Source organism: Hydra vulgaris, chromosome 11, assembly GCF_038396675.1.
Source record: "Hydra vulgaris chromosome 11, alternate assembly HydraT2T_AEP".
NCBI lineage: Eukaryota > Metazoa > Cnidaria > Hydrozoa > Anthoathecata > Hydridae > Hydra > Hydra vulgaris.
Window position 1 is genome coordinate 56,284,590 of NC_088930.1, and position 24,918 is coordinate 56,309,507.

Genomic DNA, 24,918 nt, shown 5'->3' on the forward strand with positions numbered 1-24,918 from the left:
CTTCGATAATTTGGATAAAAAAAATTAAAACAGTTTTTGATCTTTTTTTATGGATTGTAGTGTTATTTTACATAGAATAAATAATAAAGACAATTAAAAATCTTGTCTGTGTTTCCACTGAGAAGATGTACCGGTTTATGCATCCATTTAAAACAAAAAAGACATCCATTTAAAACATCGTGACAATCAATTAAAACATTTAACGCATGCGCAATCTCAACATTCTATAATAAAGATTTTATTTATGTATTTGTTTACTAAATTTATTTTTTATTAATATTATATTAATTTATTGATTTTCACAATGTTTTAAATGAATGTCATGGTTGTTTTAAATGGATATCATGTTTGTTTTAAATGGATGCAAAAACCAGTAACTGCATGGGAGCAAGAACTTTTATAATCTTTGTTTTATCTAGTAGATCTGAAAGTGCTCGGTTCACACAGTTAATAATAAATGCAGCAAATAATTTTTTTTTACTAATTCTTTTTCTACGAGGATTTTTGTAAACTATCAGCTAATAATCTAATCATTCCAAACCTTCTATGTTCATATTGAAATTGAAAGCTTTGAACCTCATCTTTTTTTTCATCTTTATCAAGTTGCTCCTTTAGGTTCTCACACAACAGATGTGTGCTAATCTTCGTCCAATAACATTTAAACATCTTTTACAGACTTTAATTTTCCTTTTTTTATATATATACTTGAGCCACATGTTAAGATGCTCTCAGATATAAGGTATATAGCATATTGGCAAATTTTTTGGTTTCTCGTAAGAACAGTTTCTTTACCCCTAAAACCTGTAATTAGGGTTCTTAAATCTAGAAAACTTTTTCACTTAAATTTGACTAATACAATAAGCTCCTTAAATTTGCTAAATAGCCCACTAAAATCGCAAGTTAGCTCCTCAATTTTGCTGGGCATCTAATTGGGGTGTTTATGGTAGTCAAGCCAAGGCACTTTTTTTATAAAACCTTGTCATACATTTTTTCCTAAATATTTCGGTAAATCAATTTGTATATCTATTTATTTTGCTTGTGGTGTGTATATAATAAACTTATATATTATGAAAAGTTTGTTTATAAAAGTAAAATATAGAATTCTTGATATAAATTTGTTGTATAAAGCATCACTAAACTTCTCAAAAAAAAGATCGAGATTTTTGTTTGTTTTTTAATCCATGTGATCGGAGCCACCCATGCTCAAACTCGAAAATGTTAATAAAAACTTACCTCAAAAATACCGTATTTTTTATAGATTTAAAATTTTTAACAACAAATGCTTGTTTAATGAAATTTTAAATTTTTAATTAATTTCTATTTAGTTTTAGACACTATAAAAAAATTAGATTTATTTCATTACACCCAAGATAGTTTCAAAAATAGTAAATAAACTCTCAATCGATGGTTTTTATATTAGAGAAAATGTTTGGATAAACGTACTGAAGTGGCAAAAAAACAGCATAATAAAGTTATATTTTATAATTTTTTTTGATGAAACCAAAATTACCTTTATCATGAAAACATAAAGTATTACTATTATTTGAATATATGACAATTTGTTATTAACATTTGTATAATGATACTTAAAAAGCGTTTTTAAGTATCATTATACAAATGTTTTTCTACAATTTGCAGCTATGAGATCATAGATGATCTCATAGCTGCAAATTGTGGAAATTGTAGTTTAACTTCTTGCAGAATAACGGCAACTAGAGCCATAACAGTAATATGAAAACGTCTTCTCATTCCGTCTAGAACAAGTCGACCAACGGGCAAGTACCTTTCAGTTAAAACTTTTACATCTTGTTTAACAGCAAAATAACCAGTTCCTTGTCTTTCTGAATAGACTTTCTGAAAAAAATTTTCAACAGAACTGTTTGTCACAGCGCTACTTACATCTGGTTCAAGGCTAAGTAAATCTTTAGGCATGGATACAAATTTTGGCGGTACACCTGTGGGTTTGGGCGGAGGTTTTCAACAAATTGATAGTAACTCGGAAATTTAATTATCAATAGGATATGTTATTATGTTATCAATTATAATGTTATTTTGTGCTATTTGGGTGTCTTTAATAACGACTTGGTCAAACTCCTTAGTTTCACGCTCAAAGAGCCACGCGTGTTTACTATGAACTAAAAGCCTCCTGAAATTTTTTGAGAAAGGCTCGGAGAGTCATATTTCCGGACAAGGTCACCGCGGATACTAACAGCACGTCCAGCAAGACGCCATAGTGCAAAGCATTTTTTGCATTTGCATTAGCTGACTCCTGCAGCTTGACTTTTAACAAATTCAAGGCTTTTTGCAATACGGTAAAAATTTGCTGTAGTTAGTTTCTCTTTATGTGTTTTTATTCGGTCATACCAGGTTTCCAGAAATAAACTTAACATACAGCTGTTTTCTCGGTAGTTTTACATATTAATACACACCATTGCTCAAAATAAGAGCTGAACATCACGCCGAGAATTTTTCTAAAGCTTAGTACTGAGAAATTTTTATTCCACATCTTGGTTTAAAAAAGTTGAGCCTCTCGAGCCACTTTTCTGTTACTGTAAAGTTAACACAAAACTGTCACACAAATTCAAAATCGTCATTTCTAAACTTTTTGGTGAATTGCATCGCTTGGTTGATGTTAGGTATAAGAGAAGTGGACTTAAGTTTTCCATTTTAAGGTAAAGTTTTTATTTATATAAAACCTTATCTTTAATAGATGAAAAACTCTATCAAAGAACATCTACTTTTTGTGAGAGAAACAAATTCAAGTATAACAGAACTTGTGCTCTATTCGCTGTATCGACGGGGAGAAGCCTAAACATTTTTAATATGGCCAAATATTGCATATAATGAGACCTATAAAAACAATGAAAAAGTTGTTCGCAACCAAAGGTTTAACATTGTACCTCCTTCCTGGATCGATCGATGCGGTATTCAATACATTCGCAAACTTAATTAGTCATGTAATGAAAAGAGATAAGTGCATTTTTATTGTCGACAATTGTATTTGTAAAAACTTGACTTGGATTCGCGGAGGTCACTGCTAACTAAAATTAGCATATTAGGTTGCCACATAAATCAGTCGTTGTGGCTTTTAGGTCAAAGGTATAAAGAGATACCTTGGGTTGTTCGAGACCAGCTGAGCTGCATCATCATATAACCGCTAAAACATTATCAGCTTCAAATCATCTTCATTCTAAACACTATGCTGCTGCTTTGATAAATTTACATTCTCACGAAAATGAGAGAATTAAGCTGATATTATTTTAGAAATAATTAATTCAGCTTTGCTTGGTTTTTTATTATCGTAGGAATGGTTATAACATATATTTGGAGAAAAAAATATTAAAATATGTTAAAAACTGTATGATGAAAGATATTTTAGTAGAGCTTATGGGGGAAGGAGCGGTGTAAGACTCAGTTGAAATTTATGTTGAACACACATATAAGCACAAAACAGACTCTGTTAGCTTTTATAAGTCAAGACTAGCAGAATGCGTTTTAAAGGAAAACAAAGTAAAACTTCTTGGTAGGAAGCTAAATCACCAAGAACTGAATAATAGGGCCTCTAATGAAATAGTTACTGTATAGCAAATACACTTTGCGAATGGGAAGAAGCATAGCTAAATCTGAAAAGAAAATACTCGCTGGGTAAGCTGCTGCTGCTAAACGAAAAGACAAACGACCAGATTTACTTTCTGAGTTTGGTAAGGAAAAAGAAATAATTTTAAACTTGGAAGAAAAGATTAATAAAAATAATAGAAAAAGATATAAAAACGAAAGATCATTAAAAAAAAGTTTTCTTTCAATTTTGACAATGCATGTTTTGTTTAAGCTGTTAATGAAGTTGGTGCCATTGTATATTTTTTTTGAAAAAACAACGATCTGCCTGCTCCTACAATTATTAAATCAGCGCCTTTTATTCAACTCAAGATCTTTTTATCAAAAAACTTAAAACTCGAGTATTCAAGCTCTAAATAGTATTCGAGCTCAAAAGAGTATTCGAAATAGTATTCGAGCAAAAGTACTCAAAAAAGTATTCGAGCAAAAGAGTATTCGAGCTCAAAACTCGAGTATTCAAGCTCAACCACACTTTTAAACCAACAAAAAAAGGTAGTAAAAGATTGCTGGAGTGTTTGTTAAACTAAACTCGTCTCATGGTAAAATATTTTAAGATATCTTTAAGCGTTTCTGGCTAATTGTCTACCTCTTCAGCTTCCGTTTTTTGCACCTCCTGGTCAACATATCTTAGAAATATTTAAAATTTTTCTTCAAGAGAAGCAAATTCTTCAACAGGTAACACACTATCGCTAAGAGCGCGCGATATTCTTTCTTGTAAAGAAGATATAGACTCTTTGGCTGATGTTTACATGTGGAATGTGATGTATACATGTGGAAGCGTTTGCTATTGCTGTTATATCTTTTTGCATCAAACTGAGCATTGCAGAGATAATTTCAAATGAAGCACCAGTCGCTGCAAGCTAAATGCGTACATGAACAGCAACAACAATAACTGTAATTGAACCTGCAACCACTTCTATTAAAATTCTTTATCAAAACCAGTAGCCGCGATAGATAAACCTTTTGAAATTTTTTTACGGCGTACCCTTTTTTTCCAAATTCGTCACCGAGCTCATTAGCCCTTTGAACATATGACAAAGCTGTTTGAAATTGCCAGGTTGAAGGAGCATCTAGCGGAATATTTTCTAATGTAAGACCTGAAGTTTGAAACCCTTTGTTAGTAAGAAATGGGTAAAGCATTTGTTCACTTTTTTCTATTATATACCATTACATTACTTGTTTTTATTGTTTAATTCGCAACAATATCTATCCTAAACATCAAAAACTAAAACAGCTTGAGAAAAACCAATTGCTGTTCCATCATAAACAATAAATTTAAAAGTTTGTCAATAACTTGAAAAGGATCTAAAGAAAACTAATTCAAAGATTTAGGCTCACAATAATAAAACTGACTCACTTGCAGATGCGGTAAATGTAGTGTCTATTACTTTCTTTGAGGATTTCCTTTAACTGTTTCCGCGTTTGAAGATATCTTATCACATTCATATGTATATATATATATATATATATATATATATATATATATATATATATACATATATATATATATATATATGTATATATATATATATATATATATATATATATATATATATATATATATATATATATATATATATATGTATATATATATATATATATATATACATATGTATATATATGTATATATATATATATATATATATATATACATATATATATATATATATACATATATATATATATACATATATATATATATATATGTATATATATATATATATATATATATATATATATATATATATATATACATATATATATATATATATATATATATATATATATATATATATATATATATATATATACATATATATATATATATATATATATATATATATATATATATATATATATATATATATATATATATATATATATATAGCACCAGGTGAAGTATCAACACCTGCATAGCATATAACTCTTTGTAAAGCTATTTTAATACCCGCTGTTGTTGTAATCGGTACTGTTAAAGTAACCGTCATAGTACCTGTAATACTTACTTGGTGAGCTATATGAGTTTGCTTTGTTTGTTTTTTATAAACTATTTACATTTTCTGTCTAATACTTCAGAGCATACACAATGGTAACTATTTCAACTCCCGCTATTACAATACTTGTCAGCTCCTTGCTCTAGTCACTACCGCTTTCTTCAACAGTAATTGTTGTTTCAATTGTTGAGTTGTCGAACTGTCCGTTGATTTTGTAGATAGTTGCTATGCCAAGAGGAGCACTAAAAGAGGATGTTGACTGATTGATTGCTATATTCAACTTTACTGCCCATTTTTTATTGCTAAATTGCTTGCTATCATAAAAGCACATGGGACTACATAGTAATCAATTAGTCTGGAAGCATTTTGAATTATTGTTTAATAATTAGATATACCAGCTGTATCATTTTCTTGGCGATGAATACGCAACTCCAACGCGTTAATAAACTCCGAGTTCTTAGTTGTAGCAAAAAAAGAAACAACCGTATTCGTGAATGCTTCCTGAAATAGACACAAAACCGGTTTTAGTTATCCCATCCGTTTCATCAGGAGTCTAACCTACACTTAAGTTAATAATGTAATAATCACCGGTTTTTCCATCTTGAACTAATCTTTTTGGATCATAATCATACTCCCACGAATTAGTATTTTTTTCTGGATGAATATAATTGCATTTCTATGCATCACAGCGTTCTTCATTAGGAAGTGCAACGGTTAGCCTCATTAAAACAACGCGTACAGTATAGTACAAATAAAATCTGAACAAAGCTCTCGCCAAAGAGTCTTTACAATATAACATTTGTGTATTTACACCACAGCAAACAGTAGCACAAAATTCAGCAAAATTCAAAAGACTTATATAACTAGCATCCTCGCTTGGAGTATAATCTTGAGAAACACGAGGCTGCTTAAATAAGTATGTATAAAATGTGCTTTTATACGTTAGTATAAAGCTAAAGACTTTGTTAACGAAAACATTTTCAATGTCAGCAATAGTCAATGGGCATCGGCTTGCTCCCACCGTCGTGTAATAAACTACATCCCTCAACTTTACATCTGCAGCTTGAAGAATATTATTTAGTAGATCTTCAAGAGGTTTATCAATAAACCCTTCTTTATACTCATTATAAGGATAATAATGTTGACCACCTCCTATGTAATTACCATCACTTGCAGCTGGTAGTTTGTAAACTAATCTTGGGAGTTTATCTTGATTACTATCTGGAATGCGATACTTTTGTGGCTAGTAGAACTTCTAAATCCGCTTCAACAGCATAATAATTTGCAACTTTTCTTGATTTTTCAATATTTATTGTGTTATCATTAACTGAAGCATATTTTAAATCAAAAAAAACCAAATAGCGTCATCTGGCATTAAGTATAACCTTGTTCCTGGCCTATAGTAACTCATTTTTCATATTTTTATTAATGTTTTTTATTTCTAGCTCTTTTTCTTTTTTATAGATAACTACTAGCAACTCTAAAAATTAAAACGTCAATAGCTATAAAAAGAAGCCTTAAATTTTTTGCTAAACATCCGACAACGTTAGCTGCAACGCGGAATATCAATGACAGAGTTCCTGATATGATACCCGGAAGGAAAATTTTTCCAGCAACCCATCTTAAACCTTTAGCCAAATGATCTAAAATATTTTTTTGGTTCAGGCTTAGGGTTAGATTTTGATGAATTTGGGGCACCGCCTAGCTTTGAAAAACTTTCCACTTTAGCTTCAATAATCGCTTCTATAGCTGTAAGATTAACTGCTACTGTTACTCGTTGTTCTCGAAAATTTGTTCGTATTTTATCACCTAAAGCTGATTCTCTATCATTAAGTCATCGATTAATGATTGCGAATCTTGCAAATTGAATTTTAACTTACATTGAATTTACATTGAAGTATTTAGTTAAGAATATTAAATATAACACCAATTTTGAAAAAATATTAAAAAACTTGCATATATGAGCTAAATTTAAAAAACAACCTCATTCTTGAAGTTTAGAATTTGAAGACTCTGAATCACTTTATCTCTTTAGTTCTTTAATCAAGATTTAGGTTTGTCAATATTTATGATTTCCACTCTTTATAAGGTGAAATAAATGTTTTTGTACTTTTTTACTTAAGGTACAGTCGCTTTCTTAATTTTTATAATAATCGATGATTGTTAGTACTGAAAAAAGTCTTCCAGTTTAGCTAAAAAAAATCATTGCTCAATATTATGAATACAAAGTTAATTCTACTAGAAGTTTTACTTGTATATATAATGTAGAGCAATCGCTAGCTGGAGTAAAAATAATCTAGATAGAAAAAGCATTACACATTTATAAAAAGATTTATTTATGAAATGATTCTAACCTAAACTTACTTTGCTTTAGATTATGATCATTTCATTGTAACTATACTTGCATCTCAGTTTCTCATAATTGAGAATGGTAGTTTAACTTTTTTTGGTAGGGTAACACAGGGGCAAGATGGCGAACGTTTTGAAAAGCCTGAGTTATTGTAAAACTATCAGTCATGAAACAGTAATGCTTTGTCAGTGTGTTCACAAAACCATAATAATTCATTGCCTGCTTTGATTTTTAATTAGCAAGTTGAAAATTTGAAATAAATTTAAAATAATAAGTTCATAAATTTGATATCTGGTCACGTGACCGGGGCAAGATGACTTATTTTGCAAATTCTGCCTCCAATTTTTATAAATTCAAGCGACCATTAAACGTTTACTAAACATTTGCAAAACGTACATGTGCCCACTGGGTTAGTTTGGTTAATGACCGAACGTTATTTTGGTTACTAAACGAACATTTTAACATTTATACATTTAAACATTTCTTTTGTCATTTATAAACATTTTACAACGATCTTGTTGAACAATTTTTATCAATAAAATTTAAATAAATAAAAAAAAAAAATAAATAAATAACGACAGGAGCAAGTAGAAAACAGAAGTCTTGTCATCAAGCCCCTTCAGTAAGCGTAAAATATTTTTACAAAGTTCTCATTATATAAATTTACAAATACTCGTTATATAAAACAAATTAAGACATAATTACAACAGGAATACGACAAATTTCAAAAATTAAATAAATACATACAGTAAGAAATATTACAAGATGTTTTTTTTTTTTTTCATTTAAAAATACAAAAGTATGTTTGTGTCTGTTAAATCAAGTATATTCTGTTTAACTATATTTTTAAAACAATTTATTAAAGTTATTTTTTTCATATTTTCATTAAGAACTATGTTCCACAGACGAGGCCCTCTATATGAAATTGATTAATCAGATGTTTTAAGAGTTGACTTTTAATTAAATTAAAATTGGTAAATTAAAATTATGGGTAGAGCACCTCATTAAGTATTTATGATTTACTTTTAGAAATCGGTTATTAAAGAATTTTGGAAACATGTCATTTTGATATTTAAACATGATTAACAAGTTTTAGAACACGTTTAACTCATAGACATTAAGAGCTTTTATTTCCCGGAGTAACGGCTTGGAGTGGGCGTATTTATGCACATTACATATAATTCTACTGGCTTGTTTTTGCTTAATATATATATTTTTTAATGCTGAACGGCAAGTTCTTGCCCATGTAATATTACAATAGCTTATGTAGCTATGGATAAAAGAGTAATATAAATCTATTAAACATTTTTTACTTAGGTGTTTTGTTTTATGCATAATGCCTATAGTTTTAAATATTTTATTTTCAACTAGCGTTATATGATTTTTCCAACTGAGATGTTCATCAAATATTATTCCTAAAATTTTAAGTGATGAAACTTTGTTTACTACATTGTTATTTATTATTAGCTGAGGATGTTGCAGAGGCAAGTCGTTGGATTTAGATTGATGATGAAAAAAAATGTACTTAGTTTTACTGATATTCAAAGACAGTTTGTTTGATTTAAATCAGTCATTTAGGTTTTTCAGCTCACAATTTACTGTAAAGAAAATTGCTTTTATATTGGAATGGGTATAAAAAGATTAGTGTCATCAGCAAAAAGAACAAAATTAAGCATGTTTGAAGATAGGCAAATATCATTTACGTAAATCAGAATAGAGCCTCGACGAACTCTTATTGTTTTTAACTTTGTACACGTTGAATCATAAGATATTCCTTGTTGTCTATTTTTAAGGTAATTTTGCAGCCATTTTAAGTTGCTATTTATTACTCCATATGTTTCTAGTTTGTACAAGACAACTAAAAGACAATTTTATGATCAACAGTGTCAAAGGCTTTTGACAAGTCAATGAACAACCCGAGAGTATAACTTTTTTTAGCAAACCCAATTAGAATTTGACTGGCTAAATCAGTTACTGCATGATGTGTTGAATACCCTTTTCAAAAACCAAACTGCTTGCTGTATAAGTTATTATGTTTTTTAAAATAAATATACAGTCTGTTATACATAATACGCTCAAGCAACTTTGAAAAACTAGAAAGGATAGATATAGGTCTGTAGTTAGATGGTATAGAATCGTCGCCATTTTTGTATACAGGGGCTACTCTTGCTATTTTTATTTGACAAGGAAAAATACCAGTTGTTATTGAAAGATTGAAAATAAAGAAAAGAGGTAATTTAATAACATCAAAAATAGCTTTTAGTACATTAACATTAATATCATCAAAACCGGCACTTTTATTTATTTTAAGCGCATTAAAGGATGCCTGAAATTCATTTGGACACAGTTCCGACTCATCCATTACATAGTGTGCTTTTTTTAAATAGGATTGGAATGTTTTATTTCCAGGAGTTATATCTGCTGCTAATTTTTTTCCTATTTTTATAAAAAATTTGTTGAAGTTTTTAGCTATTTCTTTCTTATCAAATATTTGTTTGTTCAAGGTTAGCTTTAATCTATTTGGAATAGTGGTGTTTTTTTGTAACTGTTTTTTCCCAGTAACTTCTTTAATTACTTCCCATGTCTTTTTACTATTTCCCATTGAATGTTCTAAGATGTTAGAATAATAATTTTTTTAAATTTGCTTTTTTATTCTTTCAAAACAATTTTTTATACTTTTTGTATATAATTTCATTGTTATAAGTTTTATTTTTTTTAAAGTTTTCGTAAAACCTTTGTTTTTTTCCGGATGATTTTCTAGGACCATTTGTCATCCACGGAATATTAACGTTTTTGGAATTAGTTGTTTTTTTTTAATTTTTGGAAAGGATCTTTCGTATTGTTTAGAAAACAACCGTAAAAATAAGTTGTATGCATCATAAGCATCATTGCACTCAGTTAAAAGATTCCAATCAATTTTTTTTTTTTTTTTTTTTTTTAAACATCTTCGCTTCCAACAAGGCTGCAAGCAGCCACTAATTAAAGTTGGAAGTTACTGTAAGAGAAAAGATGAAGATTGTAGAGCAAGATAACGATTGACGGACGATTTAAAAGATTGCAAATTATACGAATCAGGAAAGCAAGATGAAGGAAGCGAATTCCAAAGAACAGATGTTCGAGCAAAAAAACTAGAAGAATAGGCGTTTTTGAAGCACTTAGGAACAGTCACAGAAAAAGGATGACACTTAATTAAATGACGAGTAACACGAGAATGAATTTTAGTAGATGGCACAAGACACGCTAGCTCTTTAGAGCAGTGCCATTATAGTATTTGTAGAAAAGAGAAAGAGAAGCAACATTACGACGATGTGATAATGGTTGAAGGTTGGCTGCAAGAGCAGGTCCAACTATGTTTACAATGCGTTTTTGCACCTTGTCTAAAAGAGAAAGGGCATCATTAGAAGATCCGCCCCAGATATGGCAACAGTATTCCATACAAGGCCGGATTTAAGATTTATAGAGGTAGAGAATAGAATCCAGAGTAAGAAAGTGGCGAGCTCGATAAAGAGATGCAACCTTAGCAGATGCTAATTTTGCAACCGATTTGATATATGGTTTCCAAGAAAGATTGAAAGTAAGAGTTAATCCTAGAAGATGAAGAGTAGGTGACTCATCGAGTACATCACCGTTCATAAATATAGGAAGATCTAAATTATTGCGATGACGATTGGCTGAAAAAAGTTGAGTTTTATCTGAATTAAAGTTCACCAGCCACTGTGAGCCCCGTGCTGTAGCAGAAGTGAGATCCTTTTCAAGCTCAAATGCCCCCTCCAAGCAATCAGAGGGTGTTGGTTTTTTATCACGACAAGAATAAATGGTAGTATCATTTGCAAACAATGCCACCTTAGATGCGAGAATATCTGGAAGATCGTTAATGTAAATTAAAAAGAGTATAGGGCCAAGGATAGAACCTTGAGGAACCCCTGAAGTTACAGAATAAGAAGAAGAGTGTTGTCCATCGAGGACAACTTTTATGCTACGGTTGAAAAGGAAGGATTCAATGATCATAAAGATGTTGCCGGATACACCATAAGAAGAAAGCTTATGGAGAAGACCAGCATGCCAAACTTTATCAAACGCTTTTGAAATGTCAAGAGCGATGGTCTTAACCTTTCCACCTTCATCTAATGCACGATAAAACCTGTCAGTTGTTACTGTTAGCAAATCAGCTGTAGAACGAGAAGATCGAAACCCATATTGATGGTCAGAAAGTAAGTTATTAGATTCAAGATGAGAAATTAAGTGTTTGTTAATTAAAGATTCAAAAACCTTGCTTATGATAGGAAGAAGACTTATGGGACGGTAGTTAGACGAATCAGACCGCTCTCCAGAATTTTTGAAGATAGGGATAACAGATGCGGCTTTCCAGCAGGCTAGAAAACAAGACTCTGATAAGCACTTGTTGAATAGTTTTGAGAGTATAGACGACAGCTCCGGAGAACATTTCTGCAAGACAATAACAGGTATGTTGTCTGGGCCACAAGCTGTAGAAGAATCTAGGCAGGAAATCACTTTAGATACAGATGCTGGAGTGATATGAATGTCAAGCAATGGATCAACCTGTTTGTTGGCAATATCAGGTAGAACGCAATTAGTGGAATCAAGAGATGATATTGATGAAAAGTTTTTAGCAAACAATTCGGCTTTGTCTTTAGGTGAGGTGACAAAGTCTGAACCATACATGAGAGGTGGAATTATAGATTTGCCCTTATTATTGATATTATTAAAGATTCTCCAGAAGTCACGAGAGCCTAATTTTTGAGATGAGATACGAGATTTCATGACCTGAGAATAGCGGGTTTCGGCGTTAGACAAAACCTTTTTACAGTTGTTTCTAGCAGTAATAAACAGACGTCTGTTTTCTGGAGAATTGTTTTGCTGATAAACATGGAAGTAACGGTTTCGATTGGCAATCGCAGCAGCACAGTGTGAGGAAAACCATGGAGGAGAGTGAGGCTTGACCTGGAATTGTCGAGAGGGAATAAAAGATTCCATGCCAGCCTAAATCCACGAAGTTATGTAAGAAGCACATTTGTCGACAGGAAGTTGAAAGATTTCTACCCAAGGGCCATCACGAAGAAAGTCACGGAAAGAATCCCAGTCAGCTTTACTGCAGTTGAAAGAGGTTCGGTAATAGGGGGATTCAGGTGATGAAGAAGAATGAGATATTAGTTTTAGAGAGATCAAACTGTGATCAGAAGAATCTAAGGGTGAATGCGGAGAAACTGAGCACTGACTAGGATCAGAAACAAGACATAAGTCGAGTAGAGAAGGTAAATGATTAGGGTTGTCAGGAAAGCCAGTTGGAAAGTTGACTATTTGAGTTAGGGATTGAGAAAGGCAAAAGTTGTGGGCTTTAATGCCTGCAGAGTCACTGGCACTAGAGCCAAGCCATTCAGAGTGGTGAGCATTAAAGTCACCGATAACAACTATATTAGCTGATGGATAAAGAGAGAGGGCTTGGTCAATATGATCAGAAATAACATCAAAAAGAGTGCAGTCTTGAGATGAAGGAGAGCGATATAGAACAAAGAGAAAGGCAATAGAGTGAAGTGGTGCTAAACGAAAGCACATGAAAGAATAATCAGTGGATTCAAACCTAGTTTCACGACAAACAGGTGAATTCTTACGAATGTAAATGCCCAGGCCAAGCATGTGACTATTGGAGTCTTTACGAATCAGAGGAAGATAACCAACAACACTAAGATCACAAGATGAGACAGCCGAACTTAAATTAGTCTCACAAAGAGCAAGTAGGTCTGGTGAACTTTGCAAGAGATAAGACTCAACAGAAGAAAAGTTACTTCGAAGACCACGAATATTAGTGAATGATAGGTTTAGAGGACTTGGTGATGATGATGGTTTTTTGTGTTTTATAGTTTTTGGTACTTTATTCATTTTTAAATTAGATTGAAGATCTTGACTCAAAGCATAGATAGTACTCAGAACACCGTTTAATAGCCCAAGCAATTGCCTCATTACTACTAATAAACCCTAAGCCGTAACAAAGGGCTCCAAATGTGGCCTCCACAATGCACACCAAAAGTACAAACAGGGACACCATCCATGCGCAACATGGCACTGTTAGTACTTTGATATTTTTCAGCTGTTGATGGAATCAGCCTCTCTGAGAGCTACCACAGAGTTCGGGAAACCTGACTACCAATTCCAATCCATTTCTGTTCCAATTAATTTCTGTTAATAATTCTCGAAGTTTTATGATAGATTGGTTGTTTATTAGTCTTAGATATATTGCGAATAAATTTTTAGATTCAGGAATTAAAGAGTAATTTATAAGAAAATTTGGAAAATGATCGCTTATATCAGATTTTAATATTCCATTTTTGATTTGGCAGGTCATGGCAATATTAGTGATAATATCATGGCAATATTAGTGATAATATCAATAATTGAAGAAGTTGCGTGTTACGTGCGTTGGTTTGTTAATTACAGGTATTAAACTGTTCTGAAGTAGAGTATTTACAAACCGTTTAGCGTAGGAATCATTATTTATTTTTTGAATGTCTATGTTAAAATCACCAATTAAGTAAATTTGTTTTTTATTGACTTTTGGCGATATATTTTTTAAGTGTCTTTCAAACGCTTCAAAATTACCATTTTTGGTGGTCTGTAAAGAAAAGTTATGAAAATATTTTTGGTTTTCTGATTAAGAATTTCAATTGTTAACGACTCACAATTAGCGTCATTGACACTGAGGTTTTGTAATTTTCTAAAAGTAAAAGTATTAAGAATAAAAATACATACGCCCCCGCCAATGCCATTTTTCCTGGGTTGGTGTATTAAATTATAAACTGGTAGAAAAAAATTAGAATTTAACTCATTGCCATTTTGACACCAAGTTTCTGGTAGACAGATTACACTAAAATTGTAGTTTAAGTTTTGTAAAGTTATTTTTAGGGATTCAAAATTTTTACTCATACTCCTGATGTTCAAATTTAATAATGAAAAATTGGATAAGGAAGAGTTTAAATAACTTGAGACATCACTTATATTAAAATAAACAGTATCTATTGAAAAGTTATTAAAATAATTCACGTCAGGATCAAAGTCATTTGTTAAAAGTATCGTGTTTTCTCTAGTAGATATATCAAAAACATTCAAAATATTATTTTCCGCCAATTAAAAGAAAAATGCATATATATGTTACCTTTAAATATTCATTCAAAGTATATATAACTTTTTAATTTCGATTTAAATTATTTTTACTAAATTTTAAAAAAAGAGTTTTTTGAAATTGAATTTTTTCTTCTGTTTCATTCCAGCTATCTTTTTCAGCTTCCAACAACCCATCAATTCTCAGATTTTTTCTTCTGGATCTATCTTCAGATATTCTTTGTTTTTCCTCGATATTTTCTCTAAATGATGTTTCTTTTTTTGATTTTTCGTTTTCTCGCTCGTTGACAATGGCAATTTTTTTATCGAACAGCTCCTCGTGGAAATTCACGCTCACCTTAACATCTTCTACATCATTATCTAATAACTTTATTTCGTTAGAATTATCATTAACTTTTTGTTCAACTTATTCTAGTCTTTCATTTAATATCTTGGTGTTTACACTTAAAATGTCGATAACAACTTTTTCTTGCTGTTTCAATATAATCGCCATCTCATTTTTGTATTCTGAAAACATTGCTGCAGTTTCTTTTTTATATTCTAAAAACTTTTCTTTTATCATTTTTTGAATTTTAACAATTGTGACTGCCATATTTATCAAACTTTCCTGTTGTTATTTTATTTTTTCCTATTTTTTTTGTTGGAAATGAATATATGTTATTATAAAATTTGTTTAAAGATTAAACTTTTTTTAGCCGTAAAAAAAATACGTCCGCTTACTTCCGTGCGCATTGCGCAACGTCTGCTTACTTCCGTGCGCAATTGCGCAAACATTAGTTTGGTTTCTAACAGAATTTTAATTTTGTTTCTGAACTAAGCTAACATTCTTAACATATTTAAACCAAAATCTTGATTTAAGTTTATTTTTTTTTAACTAAAGTTATTTGGAAAATTTTGTATTTTAATTTAAAGATTAAATTCTCAAATTTCAAAGTGTTTTTTTAAGTAATTGTAAATAGTGTACGCATACATTTTTATTTTAAAAGTAATATAAAAAAAAACTACACCAATCCTGAGTTTTTATTTTTATTTTTTAATGAAAATACAAATAAAAAATGCGTTATTTCGATAACACATTAGAAAAACAATTTCATGCTGTAACTACTTAAAAAGAATTTCGTTGTTACTAACGGAACGTTAGTTTAGTAACTAACCCAGCGTTAGTTTGGTTACTAACAAAACATTAGTTTGGATTCTCAACCAATCTAAAATTCCAATTAAACTTAAATCAAATCAAAATTATTTTTTTATACATAAAATCATTTGTAAAACGTGTATTTCGGATTTTAATATATCTAAATAGTAATTTCTCAAGTTTCAATAGTTTTCTTTTAGAGTAAATAAAAAAATGTACCCTTATGTATTTTGAGAAATTTGTGCATATAATGTGTAAAAATATTATCTAAAGTAAATCTATCCCCAAAAATGCCTTTTACTAAATACTATTTCAGAGCTTCTGAAATAAAACTGAAATGCCGAACCACCCTTTTGCTGCAATCTATGTAAAAATGGTATACCCAAGTAAACTCAAGGTTTGTCACTTACAGAAAATAGGAAATGACCATAAAATTTTTATATAAAACCATAAAGATAATTATTATAAAAATAAAAAAAGAATAAATTACAAAGCAAAAGATATTACTAAAAAAAGGTATTACTAAGTAATAATCGTGCCGTAGTGGTTAAAGTAGGTGGTTAAAAAAGTCGTTAGCATCAAAAGCATATTTTGCGTTATTGGTAAGAGAAGGAGATGTGATCGCCCTAATTAAATGCTCCTCCGTGCTCTGTGGCAAGACCGTTAGGTCTTCTTGGGGCACTAAAACAAAAATTCAAAATTTAAAAAATAAAACAAAATAAAAAATACCCTATAGAGGATATATCCGTTTAGAGTTGGAAAAATGCAATTTTAACAAAACTAAAAAAAATCATATTTATTGTGAGGGGAACTTAAGATTTTTAAAACACCAGAGCTCTGGATAATAAATTATAGCTCTGAACAATGGATATAAGCTCGGAATCCTGAACATATCCCAAATAATAAAAAATTTTAGGGTTTAGCTGAAAACATGGTAATAAAAAATGTTTAATAAAAATGGAATATTTTAAAAACATACAAAAAAAAACTGAAAATAGGTTTTGCTTTCAATTAAAACCAAAAAAAGCGAAAAAAAAAAAAAATAACTCTTTGGATTTTGAAAATATTATGGACATTAAAGATTTGTTAAACGCAACATGCAGTTTATTGAAATTCCTTCTAAGGAAGGAATTTCAAAAACTATACACCAGTATTTTATAAAGAGAAGAATAAAAAATTTGTAGAGGTAGAGACTCAGAGATAGAGACTGGAATCAGAGAATGAACGTTAATAGAATCAAAAGGTGGAGAACGGACGGTAAGTAAAAGCAAGTTTAGCAAATTCTAACTTTTCAATTTATTGTATTAATGGTTTTTATGACAGATCAATAGCGAATAATAATCCAAGAAGAGTTTTTTTTGAGTAACAATTCACAAAGCACTACAAGTCCCAATCTGGTACAGAAGTGAGATTTGATTCCAGATTGGCTGCTTATTCTAATGGGTTGAAAAGAATAGACTTTTTGTAAAGACAGGATTATAAAATTAAGTTTTCAGGAAAGAGAGCCACTTTAGATTTAAGATTTTCACGAAGAACATTTATGGCCTGTAAAAAACGCTATTTACCCCAAAATTTGCACACAAAAATTTATCAATGAAATTGAAATAAAAAAATATTTTGTTACAAAATTTTTAGGAGTGGTTCTCGACAAGAACATTACACGGAAACCACATTTTGATTATATTCAAAATGTGGTTTAAATGATATGTTCAAAAACATCTAAAGCTAATGGAGTGATTAATAATTCCAAATTATATCTAAACAAAAAAATCTTAACCTAAATTTATCACACATTTATTCACAGCCATATAAATTATGCAAATATAAAATGGTAAAGCAATGAAAAAACTAAAGTACTAAATGCCTCTACTGCCATTAAAAGCATGCGATTCGCTTGAATTATTTTGCGGATCATTTTACTCTTTCGAAACCATTATTAATGGAGATGAAAATACTTAGTATTTACGAACTCAATATTTTTAACGTTTTATGCTTTACATACATGTGTAAAAACAAGTTAACTTTACCAATCTTTAAAGATCTTTTTTCTCTAAACCCAGTTAATAAATATACACTTAGAAATAACAGTTTTTCTATTAAAAGTTTGCAGATCAAAGTTCAACAAATTTTGCATCATATTTCATGCACCACATCTCAGAAATAAGATTGTTAAATCTAGTTTTTATATATCTAATACTTTTTTGACATTTTAATTGTAAATCTTTTACTGCATTTTTCTCATTCTTATTATAAATAGATGTCTGTGTTAACTGTATTTACTTTCTGGGCTGTTCTGAGGAGGGGGCCTAGGGGGGTGTCCAGCCCCCCTACAAATTTTTTTAATCGGCAAATCGGACACTGGAGTCTGCGAAATTGTCGGTCAACGAGAACAAAAATGTTGGCCAACGAGGACCCTTTTTTTTTTTTCAGATAAGTTAGTCAAAATTTTTTTTTTTGGCTTTAGTCGGCAAAAAACAGAAGCGTCACCTCCCCCTCCCCCTTCACCCCCTAAAACCACCCCTCTCTTTGGGATGGCCCTGTTTACTGTATTTATTTTTTGTATATGATATTTCTACGTTTATAGGTTCTAAGAATAAGATCCTACTTTTTAATTACATATAACATTTGGTATCCTCTTAAGATTTATATTTTTAATTCGAAAAATGATTTATTGCAAATTTTATTCTTGTTTATGTTCTCATGTAAAAAAAGTTTTAAACTGGTAAAAGATTCTGATGATAAGACCATTGTGATCTTATTTCAGAAGCCTTGTTTATTTGTTTTTGTAAATGATGACAAATGTAAACAAGCCAAAAGATAATTAAAAAAAAAACTCATTTATTCTTAAAGCATCGTAAAGCATCGTAAAGCATTGTAAAGCATCGTAAAGCTCAACTTTCTATGGTTAGGACTAAGAGATTAATAATTTATGAAAAAAAATTTACTAAATTTTACTTACTAAATTTATGTTGTAAAAAATTTACATTGGTTAAAAAAATGGCGAAGACCGGGTGCTCTGCTCAATATATTTGATGAACAATAGGTGTTAGATCCAAAAAATTGCCAACACCGGGAAGTTATATATAAAACTTATTAAAAATTTTCTCTAAATAATCATAAATACGAAACAAGACACTCAAGAAGTAATTACTACATTCCATTTTGAATTGAATATGTATACGTATATATATCGATTTGTAATCGTTTATATTTACTTTATACAATACGTCATTTTTATATTTAATTTATATTACGGTACGTATAAATAACGATTTTTAATTTATAAACTTTAAACAATTTAATTTATTAACTTAACAATTGTTTTTTAAACTTTTTAACTTTAAGTTTTTTTAGTTTTTTATTATTATTATTTATTTTATTATTATTTTTTTTTACATTTTCGCAACGGCATATTAGTTACGAATTTTTCACATCGTAATATAAGCAAAATATACTTCCGTTACAAAAGATTATATTTAACCAAATACTGATAAAATACAGTTAACAGAAAAAATAATACTCAGTTAAAAAAGAAGAAACAATTAAAAAAATAAATAAATTAAGGAAGCATTAGTTGAAAATATTATGAAGGACTTGTTAAGATAAATTATATTGTTATAGGGAACTCGTAGAAGACTGAATTCTTATCATTGAGAAGTCTTATCATCGAGAACCTTGGGTATTACACAAGATACACATAAACATCGTTATTCTTATGCGCAAATATTTTAAATATTGTGATAAAATTTTGTTTTCTATCTAGTTGAATTATGATTTGTGTGTGGGTATTTTATTTAATTTTTTTTGTTTTATTTGTTTTTTTAATGTTTTTTAGTTCAAATTTTTATTTATCATGTGAACTAGAGCAATTCTATGTAATTATCTATATTAAGAACAAGATTTTTAAGTTTTGACTTTAAAGAAAATATATTGCCAGGAAGATTAATTAAGGTGTATTTCGGAATTAATTTGTTGTATAAATAGGGGCCGCGATAAGAGATAGAGAATTGAGAGTTTTTTGTTTTTTTTCGAGGGAAGATAAAGTTACCAGTTGCTCTAGTGTTAAACTTATTGGTAATTAAATAAAAGAAGTTTTTTGTAAAACGTAAAGGTACTAATCCCATTTTATATTGAAAAATTGATGGAAGTGCCTTTTTTAGTTTTTTAGTTGCTTCGAATGAAATAAAATATATTTAGTTTTTTGTACGTTTATTGATAACTACTTAGCACTAAACCATGTTTTAAGTTGTTGAAGCTCGAGGTTGACTTTGTCAAAAAGGTCATCGATAGAAGAAGATGAATAAAACAGATTTGTATCATCTGCGAACATAATGTAATCATGATTTGTAGCTATTGGAAGGTCGTTGATGTATATAAGGAACAACAAGTGGGCAAGAATTGATCCCTGTGGAACACCACATTTTATTTTTAATAGCTTTGAATTAGAAATATTGTCAATTACGACACATTGTTGTCTATTATTTAAATAACTGGTGAGCCATTTAATAGTTTTGTTTTTTATACCATATTTTTTCATTTTTTCAATCAGAATTTTATGATTGACCGTATCGAAAGCTTTTGTAAGGTCAATAAAGACTCTCAATACAAACTATCCTTTATCAAAGATGAGCTGATGTTGTTCATGAGGTCTATGATTGCATGTTCCGTTGAATGATTTGTAAGAAAACCGTACTGATATTCACTTAAAATTTTGTTTTCTGTTAGATATTTATACAGTCTATTGTAGATTATTCGTTCAAGAAGCTTGGAGAATACTGGAAGAATTGAGATAGGTCTGTAATTGGTTAGTGATGCCATGTCTCCAGTTTTAAGTATTGGTAAAATTTTCGCTATCTTTAATTTTTCTGGAACAACTCCTGGTCGAATTGATGAGTTAAAAATATTAAAAAGAGGATCTTTTATAAAGGATAAGATATCTATTACTAAATTGCTGGAAATATCATCAATTCCCGGAGCTTTGTTTTTTTTAGTGATTCTATTGCTTCTTCGAACTCCTCTAACTTTAGATCATTTTTAGGATGTAAGCTAGTATGGTCAGTAAAATATTTATTAAATGATTTGTTTGAGTTATTTATTTGTGATGCTAGGTTTGGGGTAACATTTACAAAAAAATTGTTATTTTTTTCGGAGATACTCAAATCCATTTACTTCGATTCTGGAGGGTAAAGTTACTGGTTTTTAATTTAGTTTTACCAATAATTTCGTTCATAATATCCCATGTTTTTTAATACTATCACTATGTTTTTGTAAATGATTGGAGAAATACAACTTTTTTGATTTTTCTTTAATTTTTTCAAAAAGATTTTTGTATTGCTTATAGATGATGAGATTTTTTTGATTCTTATTTTTTAAATACTTGTTTTATAACTTTTCTTTTTTCTTAGAGGATTTTTTTAGTCCTTTTGTAATCCATGGACATTTCATATATTTAATTTTTATTTCTTTTTCTTGTAAGTGGAAAGTGCTTATTGTATTGTTTAAGGAAAATATTTATAAATGTGTTATAGGCAGTATTGTAAGCCCTTGGTTGCATTGAACATAAACAGTAAACCAATTTGTTTTTGATAGAGATTCTTTAAATTTGCAAAAAGAAAACTCGTTAATTTTTCTTTTATATGTTTTAATTTTTGCATTATTTTAATCTCTACCACTACACCGCATTTTTTAATCTCTACCACTACACCACTACCGCATAGTTTAATGAGGTTGAGTATTGTGCAAGTGAAAAAAATATCGGGAAGTGATCTGATATGTCTATTGAAAATATTCCTGTTTCATGAGAAGCATCTAAAAATGAGTTTGTTATTATATTGTATATTATCTATAGTAGTAATTGAAGTTGAAGTGAATTGTGTGGGTTTGTTTATTAATGGAAGTATACCGTGCTGAAATAAATTATCAAAGAGGGTTTTAGTATTGGCGTGTTCTTTGTATTTTAAACAGTCAATGTTCAAGTCTCCTATACAAAATAAATTTTTTTTTCACTGTTGGTTTTAATAAAAATTTGATTCAAATAGTTAGAAAATTTTAAAATATTTCTTTTTAAATTTTTAGATTCACTCTTTTGTATAATATTAGAACTTGTCAAATTATATATTTCTCTATTTCACGAAGGGGCTTGATGATAAGACATTTTGTCTTCTACTTGCCCAAGTCAGATTGTATTTATATATATTTATTAGATCTTAAGGATAAAATTGTAAAATGTGTGATAATTGACGAAATAAAACTAACTACTACTACTGTTTAAAAAACTAATAAAATGTCATAAGATATAAATAAAAATGTTATAAAGTTTTATAGTTTGATAGTTTAATAATTTCAAAACTATTAAAATGTCATTACATCATAAATAAAGTAACTTAAAGCTTCTAGCAATTTCTATGATTACTTTGACGCAAAACGATAAAATATTTACCGTATAGTCATCTGCCATAACTTAAGATTTCGTAATCAAGCAAACTTTTCACGCTGTTTCAACTTTGGTTGCCTTTTAAATGCCATCTCATCAGCTTTCTATGGCATTTCAACAGCGTTATCTTCTGTTTTAATATCAATTTGCGATGATGTTAAATACTATTTATTTCATAAACAGTTTGGCGGTATTAAACCTTTTTTAATTTAAGTTTTTTTTTACCTAAGTTTTCACAAATGTTGTCATGATATATATATATATATTTATATGTTACGTTTTTGTGAAAGATGTTTTAAGTTGTGAACGATAATAAAACTAAGTTTGCCTTTTTCTTGCTCTAACGATTGATTTTGTTATATGTAAATAAAGTATGTATACTCTAACCATATATTTTATAACTATAAATATTTTCTTTAAATACTTACTCAATAAATAAAAATGTTTTTTATCAACAAAAAAAAGAATAAAAACATCATAAAATTAACAAGTATTTAACTTACTAAAAAAACGTTTAAAATTTTATTAAAGAATTAAAGTAAAGTTATTTAAAGTGAAAAGCGTAATAACTAATAAAAAAGTCCCTTGTCCAATTTTATATTAAACCACAAACGCAGCAGCCAGTTAGGTTTCTTTTTTGTTTAAGACTGGGATTTAGTGTATTTAAACCACAAAGGATTTTGCAGAAGTTTTTTCTCACTTTCTTATTCTCTATTTTTGAGTTCACGCGATTCAAAGCATATTTTGTAATCACTAGTTGGGTAATTTAAAAAAAACAATATGTATAAACAATTTGTATTATATTCTTTTAGATTAAGTCAATAAGAAACTCAAAGCCCCAATATAGTAAACCATTTTAACGTGAGTAGGTGAAATGACTTACATAACTTTTAATTGAAGTGTCATAATTCATAAGATGAGTTTTTTACCTTTAATAGTAAAAATGTTCATTATTATTTAATGAAAAATCAAACGTACTTTGTATTTTCGACAAATAAAACATCTACATAAACAAAGGTTTTTTTTCAGGTATTAAATACTTCATATGGTTTCATTTTTCAAAGTTAAAAACGTTTATTTCAAATAATTTCGAATGTTGAAAATTTTATGTATATATATTAGGGTGGAGTGAATTTTAGTTTTTTTTACAATTCGTTCAGCCTGGGTGTGCAAAAGTTGTCTATTCATTTCAGAAATACTCTGGAAAAATATCAATGCTCTAGGAAATTATCTTGAGGTGCCTCAAGACCTTTAAAATTTTAATGGGTCCCTAATATTATGTAAAAAAAAGTTTTTCAAAAGTATGTCATGTTGGGTCTCAAAAGAAGCAAAATTTTATAAAAATTTCAAAAATATTAATTATTTTATAAAAAAAATTGTTATTTTATAGTTTATTGCAGAAAAAATGACCTTTTAAACTAAAAATAAAAAAAGTTTATTTTTTTTAATTATAGTTTCAAAAAAATCTTAAATAATAATTTTTTTATAAAATAATTGTTATTTTTGAAATTTTTATAAAATTTTGCTTCTTTTGAGACCCAACATGACATACTTTTGAAAAACTTTTTTTTACATAATATTAGGGACCCATTAAAATTTTAAAGGTATTGAGGCACCTCAAGATAATTTCCTAGAGCATTGATATTTTTCCAGAGTATTTCTGAAATGAATAGACAACTTTTGCGCACCCAGGCTAAACGAATTGTAAAAAAAACTAAAATTCACTCTACCCTATTATATATACAGAAATTTTATGTACATAATTAAACATATAAAGTTTTTTTTACTCATTATTGTTTGTGAAGATTAAAAACGGGGGATCTTTCATTTTGTTTAATACTATGTAATATTCAGATTCGATATATATATACAATTTTAATTATTTATAAGTTTTTTTTTTATCTAATTTTAAAATACTCATTAGTACTTTATTATAACCTTTTAGAATAACGACTGTACAAATTTAAATGGAACCAAATCAAGGAGATAAAGTTAGCTTTTTTAAAGGTAATTTTTATATAAATGCCCATTTTTTAATTCTTTCTTTCAATGATACTTAGTGGTGGTAGTAGTTGTAGTAGTAGAAGTAGTAGTAGTAGTAGTAGTAGTAGTAGTAGTAGTAGTAGTAGTAGTAGTAGTAGTAGTAGTAGTAGTAGTAGTAGTAGTAGTAGTAGTAGTATTTTGGAGCTTGGAAATTCATTTTTAATCAAATTTAAATTTTAAAAACTCTAAAAAACGTGCTACTGTCTCCCTTCTT

General features: G+C 29.2%; 1 long non-coding RNA gene across 1 annotated transcript in view; it reads left to right on the plus strand.

Moving 5' to 3' along the window:
- LOC136087318 (uncharacterized) overlaps nucleotides 1–20,158 on the plus strand; it is a 78,277-nt gene extending 58,119 nt beyond the window's left edge. The window contains exon 4 of the long non-coding RNA XR_010641716.1: nucleotides 19,850–20,158. This is a non-coding gene — a long non-coding RNA (uncharacterized LOC136087318). The remainder of the gene's footprint in view (nucleotides 1–19,849) is intronic.
- Nucleotides 20,159–24,918: the final 4,760 nt, after the last annotated feature.